This window comes from Mesocricetus auratus, unplaced genomic scaffold (assembly GCF_017639785.1).
Source record: "Mesocricetus auratus isolate SY011 unplaced genomic scaffold, BCM_Maur_2.0 Super-Scaffold_100023, whole genome shotgun sequence".
Lineage (NCBI taxonomy): Eukaryota > Metazoa > Chordata > Mammalia > Rodentia > Cricetidae > Mesocricetus > Mesocricetus auratus.
The window spans coordinates 5,322,324-5,337,588 of record NW_024429204.1 but is presented as its reverse complement, the minus strand read 5'-3'; the positions used below and the strand labels follow the sequence as shown (position 1 = coordinate 5,337,588).

The window sequence follows — 15,265 nt, the reverse complement described above, 5'->3', positions numbered from 1 at the left end:
TTACATCTACCTCCTGAAACGCCTGTGAGTCACTCATGCTGTGAGGTGAGGCATGCTCACTGCTCAGTATGCATCATGCTCCCCGGGACAGACAGGAGTGTGAGGAAGCACGGAGCAGGGGGACCATGACACGGGTTAATCAAACACCATTATTAACTCTGTCTGCATAGCTGCTAGAAATCTATCAGGCTAGATTTGAAGAACATTGACTTCAGTTTTCATTTTGCCTTTTATGTTCCCTTCAGTAACAGGGCCAGTCTCTAGCTCTGCAAATGGGCAAAGCTGCTGGCTAGCCATGAGGAAAAGACTGGCTGGGCCAAGAAAAAAATGGTCAGGTGGTACAGAACTTATTCTACTTCAAACAAGAGAATCCACACTGCAGGTCTTCAACGCTACTCTGGAACCGTGAATAGACATTCCAAGTCTTTAACTTTAAAGGAAAGGCTGCATTTTATCCTAGCCAATTATCTTTTTAAAAACATGTTTAAAAGTGGTGAAAATTTACACATCATTAAATCTCTTTTCACAAACATGTTTTTATGATTTCTTTCTATCTACTCCACACACAAATGTCTCTGGGCTTCTTTCCAATTCAGTGGCTTGCAGATAAGCATTCTACTTTCTTCTACAAAAGATTTTACTTTCTTCTACATAACACCAAGATAGTCTCTATGGTTTCAGAATATCTGTTTAACCATATAAAGATGTGTTGCATCTGTTTAATTATATAAAGATGTATTACTGTTTTACCTTGCCTGTCTAAGGCACCTGATTGGTCTAATAAGTTGAACAGCCAATAGGGAAGAGGTATAGCCGGGACTTCCAGGCAGGGAGAGTAAGTAGGAGGAGGAATTTAGGCTTGGGAAAGAAGGAAAAGAGACACCATGGAAAACCGGGACCAGTCAGCCAGACACAGAGGAAGCAGGAGAGTAGGACACACAGAACAAAAGAAAGGTAAAAAGCCCTGAGGCAAAATGAAGGTGAATAGAAACAGGTTAAGTTAACTTTAAAGACCTAGGGTGACAAGCCTAAGCTAAGGTTGAGCATTCGTGATTAATTAGAAGTCCCCAGGTCTTTATTTGGGAGTTGGTTGGCGGCCCAAAGAAAACTTCAACTACATCCTACTCTTCCTTCTTACAAAGTGTCTAGAAGCTAGGTTGGCTAATGCCCTAGTCTTCATCCTGTAAGACGCTTAATCCTGGGGTACAGGACGGAGCTCTGAAAACAGTTGTGACTGCACCCCTAGTCCACAGTCCCAGGTGTGAGGCACACTGTGTGATTCTACTCTCTGTACTTTAGTTTTCTCACCTGTGAGTGGTAGGGAATGATAATAATAATAATAATAATAATAATAATAATAATAATAATAATAACCACCAAGTAGTGAGAATCATCTAAGAGTGAATAGGACACAATACACGGGATATCACGGATATTCAGTAAACATTACAATCATCTCAGTGATTTTCATTTTACTGGATAATTTAATGATTTGCTCTTTCTTCAACTGACCATGGCACTGTCTCACGATAGAAGTTATAGTTTGGGACTGATATATGCACCCAAAGACTCAGGGAGCAATCAATGTATAGAGATGACTGGATTATGAAGTCTATGGCCTCATCAATGGATTAGTTATTGGCAGAATTGTTCCTGGACAATTTTGACATGACGGCATCTTTGTATGCATGAGGCTCATCTGGGGAAACAAGCCACGGGGCCTTGCCATAGCTCCTGCTTTGCTCCAAGCCTAGCATGATATTAGGCCCCACTTCAGACCCAATGTAACATGCCCCACTTCAGAGCTGGGATAACGGCACCTGCCCATCATGGAGCAAATTCTGAAACTTCACCACAAGAAATCACTCTTCCTCTGAAGCTAACTCAGGTGTCTTGTCATAGCCATAAAATGTTGACTATCACAACAGATACCTGCAGGGAAGCAAAGCACTTACTTCTGTGTAATGCGGCCCAAATATTACTACAGACGCTTGGTCAGAATTTGGTGCACTGTTTTATGGTTTTGAGAGATGAGAGTTCATATTAACCACAATTCGGAACAGGCAGACGTCAGCATCCTTAAGAAAATTTCCTGTAATGTAACTTCCAAAGAATAAAAACAGTCAGAGCAGGCTGTGGTGATATTCCCCCCCAAATCCCAGGACACTAGAAGATGAGGCAGAGGGGCATGGCTTTAACGCTAGACTCTGCCTATTAATTAATTAATTGTGTAAAAATTTCAGTAGTTGAGTGTCTTTGGCTTCTACAGATACCAAATGGGACACAATGCTGCCTAAACTTCGTATTGTTATAACAAAACAAAAGTTTTAAGTTCTGCTCATATTTTTAAGACCAATAAGGTTGTATTGCTGTGATAGTGTTTCTAGATGCTATAAAACATCAATTTACTCAAGTATTAAAGTATTATTACTGTTAAAGTAGCATATCTGGGAAGCAAAATAAAAATAAATTCACTGAAAGAGCAATATAATACGAACAAGCATTTTTTAGATATGGGTGTGGCTGAGAGTCACCTGCAAAGATGGGGATGGGGATGGAGATGGGGATGGGGATGGGATAGGGATGGGGATGGGATAGGGATGGGGATGGAGATGGAGATGGAGATGGGGATGGAGATGGGGATGGGGATGGGGATGGAGATGGGGATGGAGATGGGATGGAGATGGGGATGGAGATGAGGATGGGGATGGGGATGGAGATGGGGATGGGGATGGGGATGGGGATGGGGATGGGGATGGAGATGGAGATGGGGATGGAGATGGGGATGGGGATGGAGATGGGGATGGAGATGGGATGGAGATGGGGATGGAGATGAGGATGGGGATGGGGATGGGGATGGAGATGGGGATGGGATGGGGATGGAGAAGGGATGGAGATGGGGATGGGGATGGAGATGGAGATGGGATGGGGATGGAGATGGGGATGGGGATGGGGGTGGAGATGGGGGTGGAGATGGGGATGGGGATGGGGATGGGGGTGGAGATGGGGATGGGGATGGAGATGGAGATGGGATGGGGATGGAGATGGGGATGGAGATGGGGATGGGGATGGGGATGGGGATGGAGATGGGGATGGAGATGGGGATGGGGATGGAGATGGAGATGGGATGGAGATGGCGATGGAGATGGGGATGGGGATGGAGATGGGGATGGGGATGGGGATGGAGATGGGGATGGAGATGGGGGTGGGGATGGGGATGGAGATGGGGATGGGGATGGGGATGGGGATGGGGATGGGGGTGGAGATGGGGGTGGAGATGGGGATGGGGATGGGGATGGGGGTGGAGATGGGGATGGGGATGGGGGTGGAGATGGGGATGGAGATGGGGGTGGAGATGGGGATGGAGATGGGGATGGAGATGGGATGGGGATGGAGATGGGGATGGGGATGGAGATGGGGATGGGGATGAGGGTGGAGATGGGGATGGGGATGGAGATGGGGATGGGGGTGGAGATGGGGGTGGAGATGGGGATGGAGATGGGGATGGGGATGGAGATGGGGATGGGGGTGGAGATGGGGATGGAGATGGGGGTGGAGATGGGGATGGAGATGGGGATGGAGATGGGATGGGGATGGGATGGGGATGGAGATGGGGATGGGGATGGAGATGGGGATGGAGATGGGATGGGGATGGGATGGGGATGGAGATGGGGATGGGGGTGGAGATGGGGGTGGAGATGGGGATGGGGATGGGGATGGGGGTGGAGATGGGGATGGGGATGGAGATGGAGATGGGATGGGGATGGAGATGGGATGGGGATGGGATGGGGATGGAGATGGGGATGGGGGTGGAGATGGGGGTGGAGATGGGGATGGGGATGGGGATGGGGATGGGGATGGAGATGGGGATGGAGATGGGGATGGGGATGGAGATGGAGATGGGATGGGGATGGGGATGGAGATGGGGATGGAGATGGGGATGGGGATGGAGATGGGGATGGGGATGGGGGTGGAGATGGGGGTGGAGATGGGGATGGAGATGGGGATGGAGATGGGATGGGGATGGAGATGGGGATGGGGGTGGAGATGGGGGTGGAGATGGGGATGGGGATGGGGATGGGGGTGGAGATGGGGATGGGGATGGAGATGGAGATGGGATGGGGATGGAGATGGGGATGGGGATGGAGATGGGGATGGGGATGGAGATGGGGATGGGGATGGGGATGGAGATGGGGATGGAGATGGGGATGGGGATGGAGATGGAGATGGGATGGGGATGGAGATGGGGATGGAGATGGGGATGGGGATGGAGATGGGGATGGGGATGGGGGTGGAGATGGGGATGGAGATGGGGGTGGGGATGGAGATGGGGATGGGGGTGGAGATGGGGATGGAGATGGGGGTGGAGATGGGGATGGAGATGGGGATGGAGATGGGGATGGGGATGGAGATGGGGATGGGGATGGGGGTGGAGATGGGGGTGGAGATGGGGATGGAGATGGGGATGGAGATGGGATGGGGATGGAGATGGGGATGGGGGTGGAGATGGGGGTGGAGATGGGGATGGGGATGGGGATGGGGGTGGAGATGGGGATGGGGATGGAGATGGAGATGGGATGGGGATGGAGATGGGGATGGGGATGGAGATGGGGATGGGGATGGAGATGGGGATGGGATGGGGATGGAGATGGGGATGGAGATGGGGATGGGGATGGAGATGGAGATGGGATGGGGATGGGGATGGAGATGGGGATGGAGATGGGGATGGGGATGGAGATGGGGATGGGGATGGGGGTGGAGATGGGGATGGAGATGGGGGTGGAGATGGGGATGGAGATGGGGATGGGGATGGGATGGGGATGGAGATGGGGATGGGGGTGGAGATGGGGATGGGGATGGAGATGGAGATGGGGATGGAGATGGGGATGGAGATGGGGATGGAGATGGGGATGGAGATGGGGATGGGGATGGAGATGGAGATGGGGATGGAGATGGGGATGGAGATGGGGATGGGGGTGGAGATGGGAATGGGGATGGGAATGGGGATGGGGATGGGGGTGGAGATGGGGGTGGAGATGGGGATGGGTATGGGGATGGGATGGGGATGGAGATGGAGATGGGGATGGGGATGAGGAGAGGGAGAAAGAGGGGAAGGGGGAGAGAGAGAGAGATTTACTAAACTAAAAGTGAAAACAGGGAAATTAGAGTCAACAGAACAGCGATCAAAAGTTTACACATGAGTGCTATGAACAAGTGTGTGAGAGTAAAGTGTAAAATGTAAATGAAGTGGACACCTCGCCAGAAACACACAGGCGGGATCACAGAGAAACGGAGCTTGTTAGCAGACCATAACTAGCAAAGGGACTCACTCAGATGTCACACACCAGAGCTAAAGACACGGACCTGGTGTGGGTCCTGCTCTGTGTGACAGGTGAGGGTCTACCTTTGTTCTCTGAAGTGGATGCCCAGTTTTCCCAGCCCCGCTGCAGAGAGACAACTGCATTTCCTCCACTGAATGGCTGTCACACATGCAAGGGTTGGTTTCTGGTCTCCCAATTCTGTTTCCCTTGGAAGCATGCCTGTCTTGTGCCACAACAGTGTGTTTAGATTTGTAGCTGGTTTTAAAATGAGGGCATGTAAGCGCTATAGTTCCCTTCTCTTAAGGTTTGGCTCTTAAGGCCATTTGATTTCATAGGACTTTTATATTTCTACAAAAATATTATTGAGGCATGAGAGCACTTAATGCCACTGAACTCACTGTATTTTTCATTTGGGAACAGTTTAGTGGCAAATTTTAAATGCTTTATCCCAATAAAAAGCATGGAGAAAAAGCTAAATTAACTGCACCAGTAGTAAATTTCATGCTGTCCTGACTCAACAAACGACATTTGTAGTTTCTTAAAAGAATACTCTTGTCTTCATACATATACACATGTGTATATATGAGACACACATTTCTAATTGACAAAAATGCATTTTATTCATGACATCATCCTTATTCCCAAGCCCACCACAATGACTAGGGTTCAGGGTACTGATCTGCTTCTAAGGACATTTTTATCTCAATTCATGCTGATAAAGGAGCTATACACCACTAAAGCTTATTTTTAGCATATTCATCTCCTAAAGGAAGCAATTTTAAACTAACCACCAGCCTCTGTAATAGTTCAGAATGAGCCATTTGATGTCATATAATTGCCGTTGAAACTTGCTTTTGTAATTGATACTTTTTTCGTTAGTATTTTGAACCTGTACTTAGAAATTTTATGTTTTGGCATTTCGGAAGCCCTAGCTCATTCATCTATAACTTGCTCAACACACCAAAGTAGATGGGTTTTCTGAGTCCATATTTTATACCTTTAACTTATCAGGAAGCAACTCGGAAGTGAACATGCCTGGCTCAGTTTCACCGTCTGAAGCATGCAAGGGAGAAGCCTGGATAACTCTTTAAGAAGCAGAATGTATTAAGAATTAATTGTGCCAATTTCCAGCTACTTAACTAAATATAAAAGGAACACAAAATCTTACATTTATAATGCCACCACAGCCTGTGGGGAGGAGTGATTCATGTCCCCGCCTGTTCCTGTGAGACTATGGTATCCTAGGTACTGCTGATAGTATACATTAAGTTGAAGTGGGTTAAATTCTATTTTGAGAATTTTGTGACTGTTCTGGAAAAACAGAGGAACCCCAGTGGTTTTTTACCAGATACATTAAGTTGAAGTGGGTTAAATTCTGTTTTGAGAATTTTGTGACTGTTCTGGAAAAACAGAGGAACCCCAGTGGTTTTTTACCAGATAGATCAGAACGCACTGATTGTACATAATAGTTAAAAGTTTATGAACCTAAATGCCTATTTCTGAGCATATACATATATAAATGCCATATATAAAACAAGCAAGGTAGAAGAAAATGTATTTAATTACATCCCTAAATCAATTTTTATGCTATTATTATGTATTAAAACTTCAGCTCAGTGTGTACTTGTATGGTTTTAAAATTATCAATAATTTAACCAAAATTTGGTATGAAAAGGAATAATTAAGAAATGTAAATTAAAACTTCAGTGATATGTTATTTCATGTCTGTTAGAAGGCTCTCACCAAAAAATATGAAAGAAAACTATAGGAGAGGATGGAAAGAAAAGGGAATTCATTCAGTGTTGGTGGGCTTGTACACTACAAAAAAATATGGAAGTTCTACAAAAGATTAAAAAAATAAAACCACCACATGACTCAGTAATGTCACTTCTGGGAATACACACAAAGAAAGAAAGCATTATGCCAAGGAGATATCCTAAACTACTTTGTTGTAGTGTTACTCAGACATAGAAGCAATCTATGCTGTCCATAATGTATGGATGGCTTCGACCTTACTTTCTGTGACTTGGCAACAGTCTGCATCACTGCAACTCTCCATCTTTATGTGGCTTCATTCCTATAAAACTCATTTTGTGCAACAAATACATGCTAAGAACTTTTTAGACATAAAAATGTGAGATATTATATCACACACACATATATAATTGAAATACTCTTCACCATGTGAAGAGGGAAATTTTTATCATTTTCAACAATATGGATGGATCTGCAGGACACAATGTTAAAATTATACAGGCACAGAAAGACAAGTGTAGACTGGCATCATTTTAAGATAAAAATATCCATTTATTCTAGTAAAACTCAGAGCTTAAAACTCCCATGGCTGGTATTCTTTATATATCTATATTTCTAGTCCCCGTCTCCTGCTCCCAAACTTTATTTCCTCATCTAGACTCCTTCACAGATCCCTTCCTGGGATTTTTCTTTTCAAATCCTTTTACACGTTTCTTTTTTCTTTGCCAGATTTTCCTAGGCTAGATTTTGTTGTTTAGAAATCACATATCAAGGCCGGAGAAAACAGCTCAGCGATTAAGAGAACACACGTAGTTCGGTTCCCAGCATTTATGACAGACAGCTCACAACTCCCCACACCGCCAGCTTCTAGGGGATCTGAGGCCTCTGACTCCACAGGTACTCGTGTGCATGCACGCCCTTGACGCATGTCCCATAGTTAAAAATTATTTACTAACTATCTAAAAAATCAAGTATCTTCCTCAGGAAGATGACAGACTCCCACTGGGTTGATAGGATGAAGCCTTCTGTCTGTTGTCACCAGATGTAAATGACCCCCACCCTGTCCCAGAGCTCAAAGGCACTGAGTGCTTCCAAAGCCTTCTGTCTGTTGTCACCAGATGTAAATGACCCCCACCCTGTCCCAGAGCTCAAAGGCACTGAGTGCTTCCTGCCTTCTGCAGTGTGGAAGAACTTGTAGTTTGACTCTGAGTCTGGGCGTTTTCTCTAGTCTTGACTTTCCCGCTTCCTCTGAACACTCAGAAACCTGGTCTGTCACAAGCTTCTTTGGAAGTCCCTTCAGGCTATGCATGAGTGAGGGTGCCACAGGGCCCAGCTCTGCAGCGTGGGGGAGCACATTCGACCCCGGGGGTTTCTCTTCTTCCACCTAGGATGACAAGTCTGTGGTCCCTGCAGCTTTGTCATCAGACTGCCACGGGACTCTCAGAGACAGCGCTGCTATGTCTCTGTTCATTCGCTGTCCTGCAGAATTCAGTTTTAATTCTGAGCAGCCTGCAGTGCAGCGACGGATGGTAGGGCGGACACTTTTATAATAGTTCAATTCAGATAAAAGATGCATGGTTAAGACATGCTTGAAACCAGAAGATGAGAGCATAAACTCCAACAACAACAATAAGAATAAGCAAGGGTAAGGACTAGTTAATTTACCAAAATACTCACTAAAACACTAATATGGAAGGTCTTTAGCTACCCCAGAAGCACAAGTTCGTAGGGTGACATCACACCTTGCTTGCCAATGCCATGCTGACTTGGGTATCACTGGCACACTAAGAGCTGGGAACCCATGCCCATTCCTGGCAGGAATATTGAGCACAGAGACACTGATGCCCTCCCTGGTTGGGAAGGAGACAAGAGCATCACCTTGGAAAAGATGATGTAGAACTTTAGATAAATTAATTCAACCTGCACCAAATACTCAGGTGGATTAGCTACTGTCTGGGCATGTAGCTGTATGAAGGGATTTTCGCCCGGGTCCACAAGGAGATTAGTGAGCATATCGCCTCAGCGCTCCTTGTGGGGAGGGTGGAGGTTAGCCCCAAGTTCAGCGTTGCTGGCTTCTCTACAGTGTGCTTATACACTGGGTCGCTTCGATCAGGCTGTAGGCAGTGCAATGTCTGCCTTCTTCAAAGCCCTATCTGTCATAGGTGTTACAATACTTACACGCTGTAGCAACCCAAGGAATATTTGTTGAAGGAATGAATGGAGGTAACTTTTTGCATCGAGGCTACCCAGGCTAACAGGAAAGCAAGAAACTGAACTTGAGCTCTTGGAAGAGTTTTCACTCGGATCTCTTGCGTTTAAAAGCAAAATCCCGACATTTCATGCAAGTAAAACAAATGTTTGTTCACAGTCAAGCATTTCTGGTGCATCTGAGACACCTTGGCAGTTTAAGACTGGGAAAGACAAAGATTCGCGTTTTCCATTCTTTCCCTATCACATGGTAATAGGGACACACTGATGGCCAAATGCTGCTAATGCCTATTTAAAATTACAAAGCACGCATGCTGCAACTTGCAGAATAGCTTAGTGTGCCTTCTTACGCCACTAGTTCTAACACTGCTATCTAAGTTCTGCTTCTGCGTTTGTAACGACCGTGGTGTTATTGCTTCACAGAGCGTGTCTATTCACAGCACAGCCGTGAACCGCAGGACAACGATTCAGGACACAAGCTACATGTATGGCGGCCTCGTGAAGCTGGGATGGAAGTCGTGACACAGCTAAGGCAGTTTCAGGGCAGGACACGTTACTCATGTGCTTATGCTGGGGGCACATAAATCCAGAGTGCTGTCAGTCACAGAAAGTATGGCACACAAACATATTCAGCAGAAAAAAGGCTAATGATGGTAAGTGAGCAGTACTGACCTATGTCCTTACCATACTATGCTTTTTACTGTTATTTTACAGTTTATTCTGCCTGCTTAAGCATGTGTATATATATATATGTGTGTGTGTATATATATATATAATCGTATTTATATATTTATAAAAACAACATGCTGTGTTATGCAGGCAGCAACCTCGTACATATTTATCGGGCCCCTGGTTTTGTCAAGCGGGCAGGTTGGGTGTCTATTCTGTATGACCAAGGCCTATGAGCACTCACAGTGTGAAAATGACCCAATGAAACATTTCTCAGAACACATCTCCAGTGTTAAGGGATGCTTGCCTATCTGTTGCTTAACACTAAAGAGTGTACAGGTAAAATCTTGCTACTGCTTATACTTAATTTTCATCTGACTTCCTTTAAGGACTAATTAATGGATACTACCTGAAAAAGAAGTACTTCTACCAATAAATTAACCTGCTTGCCCCAAAGTAAATATTAGTAGCATATTGTCTAACAAGAATGTATAATCTTTGACATTTTAATGGCAGTGCAAACAGTCATTAAATTTACCACAGGAAAATTTCTAGGCTCCCACAGTACGAGAAGGCCTGAAATTTAGTTAATACCATCGCACTAATTTGGACATACCCATGTTCATGAAAGATTACAGTTAAACTAAACATCAACTCTAGGGGAATTTGGGGGCAAAGGTATCCGAGACTCCACTCATTTTGTAATTACTTGTATGTTCACACAGTCTCACAATAAGAAAAGATATTAAAAGGGCTTCTACAGCATTGCAATCTCCAGCGACATGAGTTTCTGACAAGGTGAAAGTGGAGAGTTATCTTCTACTAAGACTGTAGGAATCAGAGCTCAGAGTGAGCATTGGAGAAACCAAGACTGTCTTCGACGGAAGAAAATGAATGAGGCCTGATCACCGAGAAGGGTGGAGTGGATGACCTCTAAATACGGGTGATCTCTTCTCTATTCTATGGAGTCAGCCTTCCTGAATCCTCCAAAATCTGGGGCGATCTTTAGGCCCTAATCCTGAGCTTTTGTCTCTCAGTGAATGGAACCCATCCCTATGAGAGGTCCCAGATACTCTGCATCAATGGAACCCATCCCTATGAGAGGTCTCAAGTACTCTGTATCCTCCATCAATAGAACCCATCCCTATGAGAGGTCCCAGATACTCTGCATCAATGGAACCCATCCTTATGAGAGGTCCCAAGTACTCTGTATCCTCCATCAATAGAACCCATCCCTATGAGAGGTCCCAGATACTCTGCATCAATGGAACCCATCCTTATGAGAGGTCCCAAGTACTCTGTATCCTCCATCAATAGAACCCATCCCTATGAGAGGTCCCAGATACTCTGCATCAATGGAACCCATCCTTATGAGAGGTCCCAAGTAGGCTGCATCCTCCATCAATAGAACCCATCCCTATGAGAGGTCCCAGATACTCTGCATCAATGGAACCCATCCTTATGAGAGGTCCCAAGTAGGCTGCATCCTCCATCAATAGAACCCATCCCTATGAGAGGTCCCAGATACTCTGCATCAATGGAACCCATCCCTATGAGAGGTCCCAAGTAGGCTGCATCCTCCATCAATAGAACCTGCCCTTATGATTATTACAAATTCTTCCTCAAGGCCGTTGCCCTGCACTCTGTTTATCATTCCTGTTGTAAAGTTCACAGGTGCTTTGTCACTTCGCTAGGAGTTTCTGTGTAGCTATCCCTGAAGCTTTGTTGTGCTAACCGTCACCTGGAAACCTTTCCCAAAGTTTGAGTGTGTTTAAATGTGTAAGAATAATAAACTGAGGGTCAGACTCTTCAGCGGTCTTGGCCCAGTGTGACTGACCAAGAAGTCTACAATGAGTTCTCAATCTCACTTATACTTCACTTTCTATCCTGCTGGCACGGAGACCGGCAGGAACCCCACAATTTCTGATGCCTGAACGTGGGGCACAAGACTCCTGGAGAAGGTAAGAAAAGTTTTCTTTAATAGAAATTAGGGGTTAAGGAAACTCGATCCTCTCACTGAAAAGGGGCCGTGATCTTAAGCGAGAGTGGGAATTAACAATTAATATGGATTCTTCTCAGCCCTCAGAGATAAGGCATTTTGTACAATTACTAAAATATTTGTCATGATCCAAAGGAGCAACATATTCAGACCAACAAACAGCTCTGCAAATTTATATTCATAGAAACTAATGTAAAAAGAGCCCATGGAAGGCAAACATAAAATCCACAGCAGTTCAGCTTCAAGGTTGGTCATGAGCGTGGGGCTCACCCTAGGGAATCTGACTGGAGCTCAGAGCCTCTGGTCACGTGGCCATCTTCCTCAGCTGGGAAGCAAAGGGCAGCCCCCTCAGCAGCTGAGTTCCAAGCAATAGTAGGCCGGTTCTGCTGCCTGCAGCAGGGGCCAGATCAACTGGCCCGGAACTTAGATTTTTCTTATTGTTTGTCTGCTTTTTTTGGTTTTTTTTTCTCATGGCAGGAATAACTCAATATCAAAGGTCCCCTCATGGCAAAAATTAATACAGGCCCAACTTACAATTAGGACAAAAGGCACTTAAACCAACATCTGTTTAAATGTCCTGGGCACTGGCCATCCTGTATGTAGGATGCTCTCTTCTTCTGTTGTAATGAATACTTAAAGGCATGCTCAACTTTCATGGCAAATACACCAAAAGAACAAGATTTAAAGTTTTGGGCCACATCATCGAGTAAGCTCTTTATCTTTTTATTACTGCTTTGGATTTGGCTCTGCTCTTTGCCTCACTTTCTGGCAACTCTTGGTTAAGTTCTCTAAGAAGAGAAACACCTGAGGCAGAGCAGGTCGCTAGCTATTGAAGAGCTCTTCTGCTAAAGCAGCATCTGAGAATTAATCCCTCACTGGTGAAACAGCCCACAGACGCGGTTGTTCTACTAAACAAACATAGTCCATGGCTGTTGCCTAAACTAGCATCTTATAACCCCATAAAGATTGTTTTTATGCTTTTATAGAAGACTCTTCAAAAGGATGCAGAGCATATATCTTTTACAAATTCCACAAGCTCCACAGAAAAGGCCCACTCGGGGATATGCAGCTCAAGAGTCTAAACATGCTAAAAGCAATCAGCTTTTATTAGATATTTCTCAGCCATTGAATATTTTAACTGACCTCATGATAAATTTGCACAGGGAGGACAGAGGTATCTCTTTGCTCTGTGTAAACTCTTTATCTCAAGATTTGTACATTCTTTGGATATGGCTAACTGTAACAAAACTTTATCTTAAAACTTATAACAAGAGGCTGGTAAGTAAATCTATACATGGGTAACTTTAACTTGCTACAGTATACTGCTTATATACTACATATATGATTTGACTCCTTTAGAAAAATGCCTACCTACTACATCATATTGTAATACAAAAAGATGCTCATGAGCAGCAGCTACCTGACTTGCCTTCATTTTGGCTGATGCCTCAGGGTGAAAAGACCATGCACCTGGCAGTCCTCTTTGCCACAGTTAAAGAACACATGTCACGGAACTTCACCACCACCCTAAGATGACGACGTGGTATAAACCAACTAAAGCGACAGCTCATGAAACTCAGTCTCACCACGCCTGCTGCTAATTACTGTATATTCTTTATAGATGAAGGAAGCAACTACAGGTCTCCAAGATTTTTCAATTAGGATGGATTTTTGTATGATGATAAATTCTTAAGGTTATAAAGGCTTACTCAGGTTAACAAAAGCCGACTTAGAGATGTATGTCTAAATACTTGATGTCTGCTTCTAGAAAATTTTAAATAAATAATAATGCATGTTTGATAAATAAGGTCTAAATTCTATGGCCTTTTCAGGATAACAGAAAGTAACTTAAAAATGTCCGTCTGTCAGTCTGTCTGTCCATCTAATCTATCTATCTTCTATCTATCTATCCATCCATCTACCCACCCGTCCATCCATCATCTCTCTATATATCTATCTTTAGCGAGACGGGAAACTAGTCAGTCAAAGATATGGAATATCATGCTGAATAAAGAATGGAGAAAAGAAAATGTGTTGTGTTTAATAGTGAAAGTGAGGGATTTCAACAACAGTTCCATCCCTATGCTACACACATAACTGAATAATTGAAGAAGAGTCTGTAGCTTCGGGATGCTTCAGTTTCACCTATATCTTGCTTCTCTGAGGCTTTCTTAACCTCGATGTTTTTCCTCCACCGGCAGGAAGCTGTCTGTCCCCGTACTGTGTTCCCTGAAGGTTACTCTGCTGACATCATCATATTGCTCACATTATACGTAAGAGAATGAAAGTCTCACGTATGAGGAACTAACACAAAATTAGTAAGAAAATCCTAAGAGTCTATACTGAGTTTTCGTGGAATTTACAGGGACACCCATTCCCCGTGTTTATATGTTTGTAGACTGTGGCTCGTGGAGTCTGTGACGCCCAGGAAAGAACTGGACTCACGAGAATGCCTGCTCAGGTCACGCGCCTCGGGACTCGACACTGGTCCCGTGGACTCGTACTTCTTACTCTGCCTTTGTAACTGCGCCTCACCTTTCCTTTCCTTATATACGCTCGGGGAGACAGGCTCTCCCCTCTTCTTTCTTAAGGATGTATTCCCTTTGAGCAGTCTTTCCCACACTCTGAAAAATCCAGACTGCTGCAGCCGTGCTCGGAGCCTAGTCTTTTGGGATTCCATCCCCCTCCCGAATAGGCGAAAAGTCACAGGTGGGGACATCAAACGCTATCTGACGTGGGTATGGAAAATAGTTTGGCGTTGGGTGAGGAGCCTCTTTCTGGAAAGCAAGTCAGCAATCTAAGAGTCGATGTTGTCTTAAAGAGCAAGCGATTAATGACAGCATTAATATAGAAGGCGCGGGGGCCGCGCTCAGGGTGACACAGCGGTCAGCCCCCTATATAGAGACAGGCAGTAATTTTCAGCACCTTTTCTGTACTATCCCATACTTTGGCAGAGCCGGAAGTCGGGCCGGGCAGTAAAGACCGCTAGAAATATTATAACTTGGATAACTTAGTAAGGAAGAAAACAACGGATTTCTAGTGAACCTTTAGAAGCTTATTGTCTCAGGATTCTAACAATGAATCTAATTTCTGTTCTATATCCACAGGCTAACGTATAATGTTTACAAAGTACATTGGTGCTTTCTGTCTGGATGTTGGCATACTTTCAACCCAGACAGACCTAGACCTAGAAAGCCTCCTGCCTTTATTGGGGGGGGGGACACCTATTGAATGGCTCTTTATTCTTTGGCGGTTTTGAAAGGTTACAGTGATCTTGGGTAGTTAAAAATTTATGCATAACCCATCATTACCA

General features: G+C 44.8%; 1 protein-coding gene and 1 long non-coding RNA gene across 50 annotated transcripts in view; one reads left to right on the top strand and one right to left on the bottom strand.

Moving 5' to 3' along the window:
• The window catches only part of Rims2 (regulating synaptic membrane exocytosis 2), a 394,972-nt gene that overhangs the window by 41,014 nt on the left and 338,693 nt on the right, over positions 1 to 15,265 (bottom strand). The gene's annotated exons all lie outside the window — the stretch shown is intronic.
• On the top strand, positions 11,529 to 13,982 carry LOC121133661. The gene is made up of 2 exons (XR_005870613.1): positions 11,529 to 11,914; positions 13,405 to 13,982. It is a non-coding gene; the product is annotated as an uncharacterized LOC121133661 (long non-coding RNA).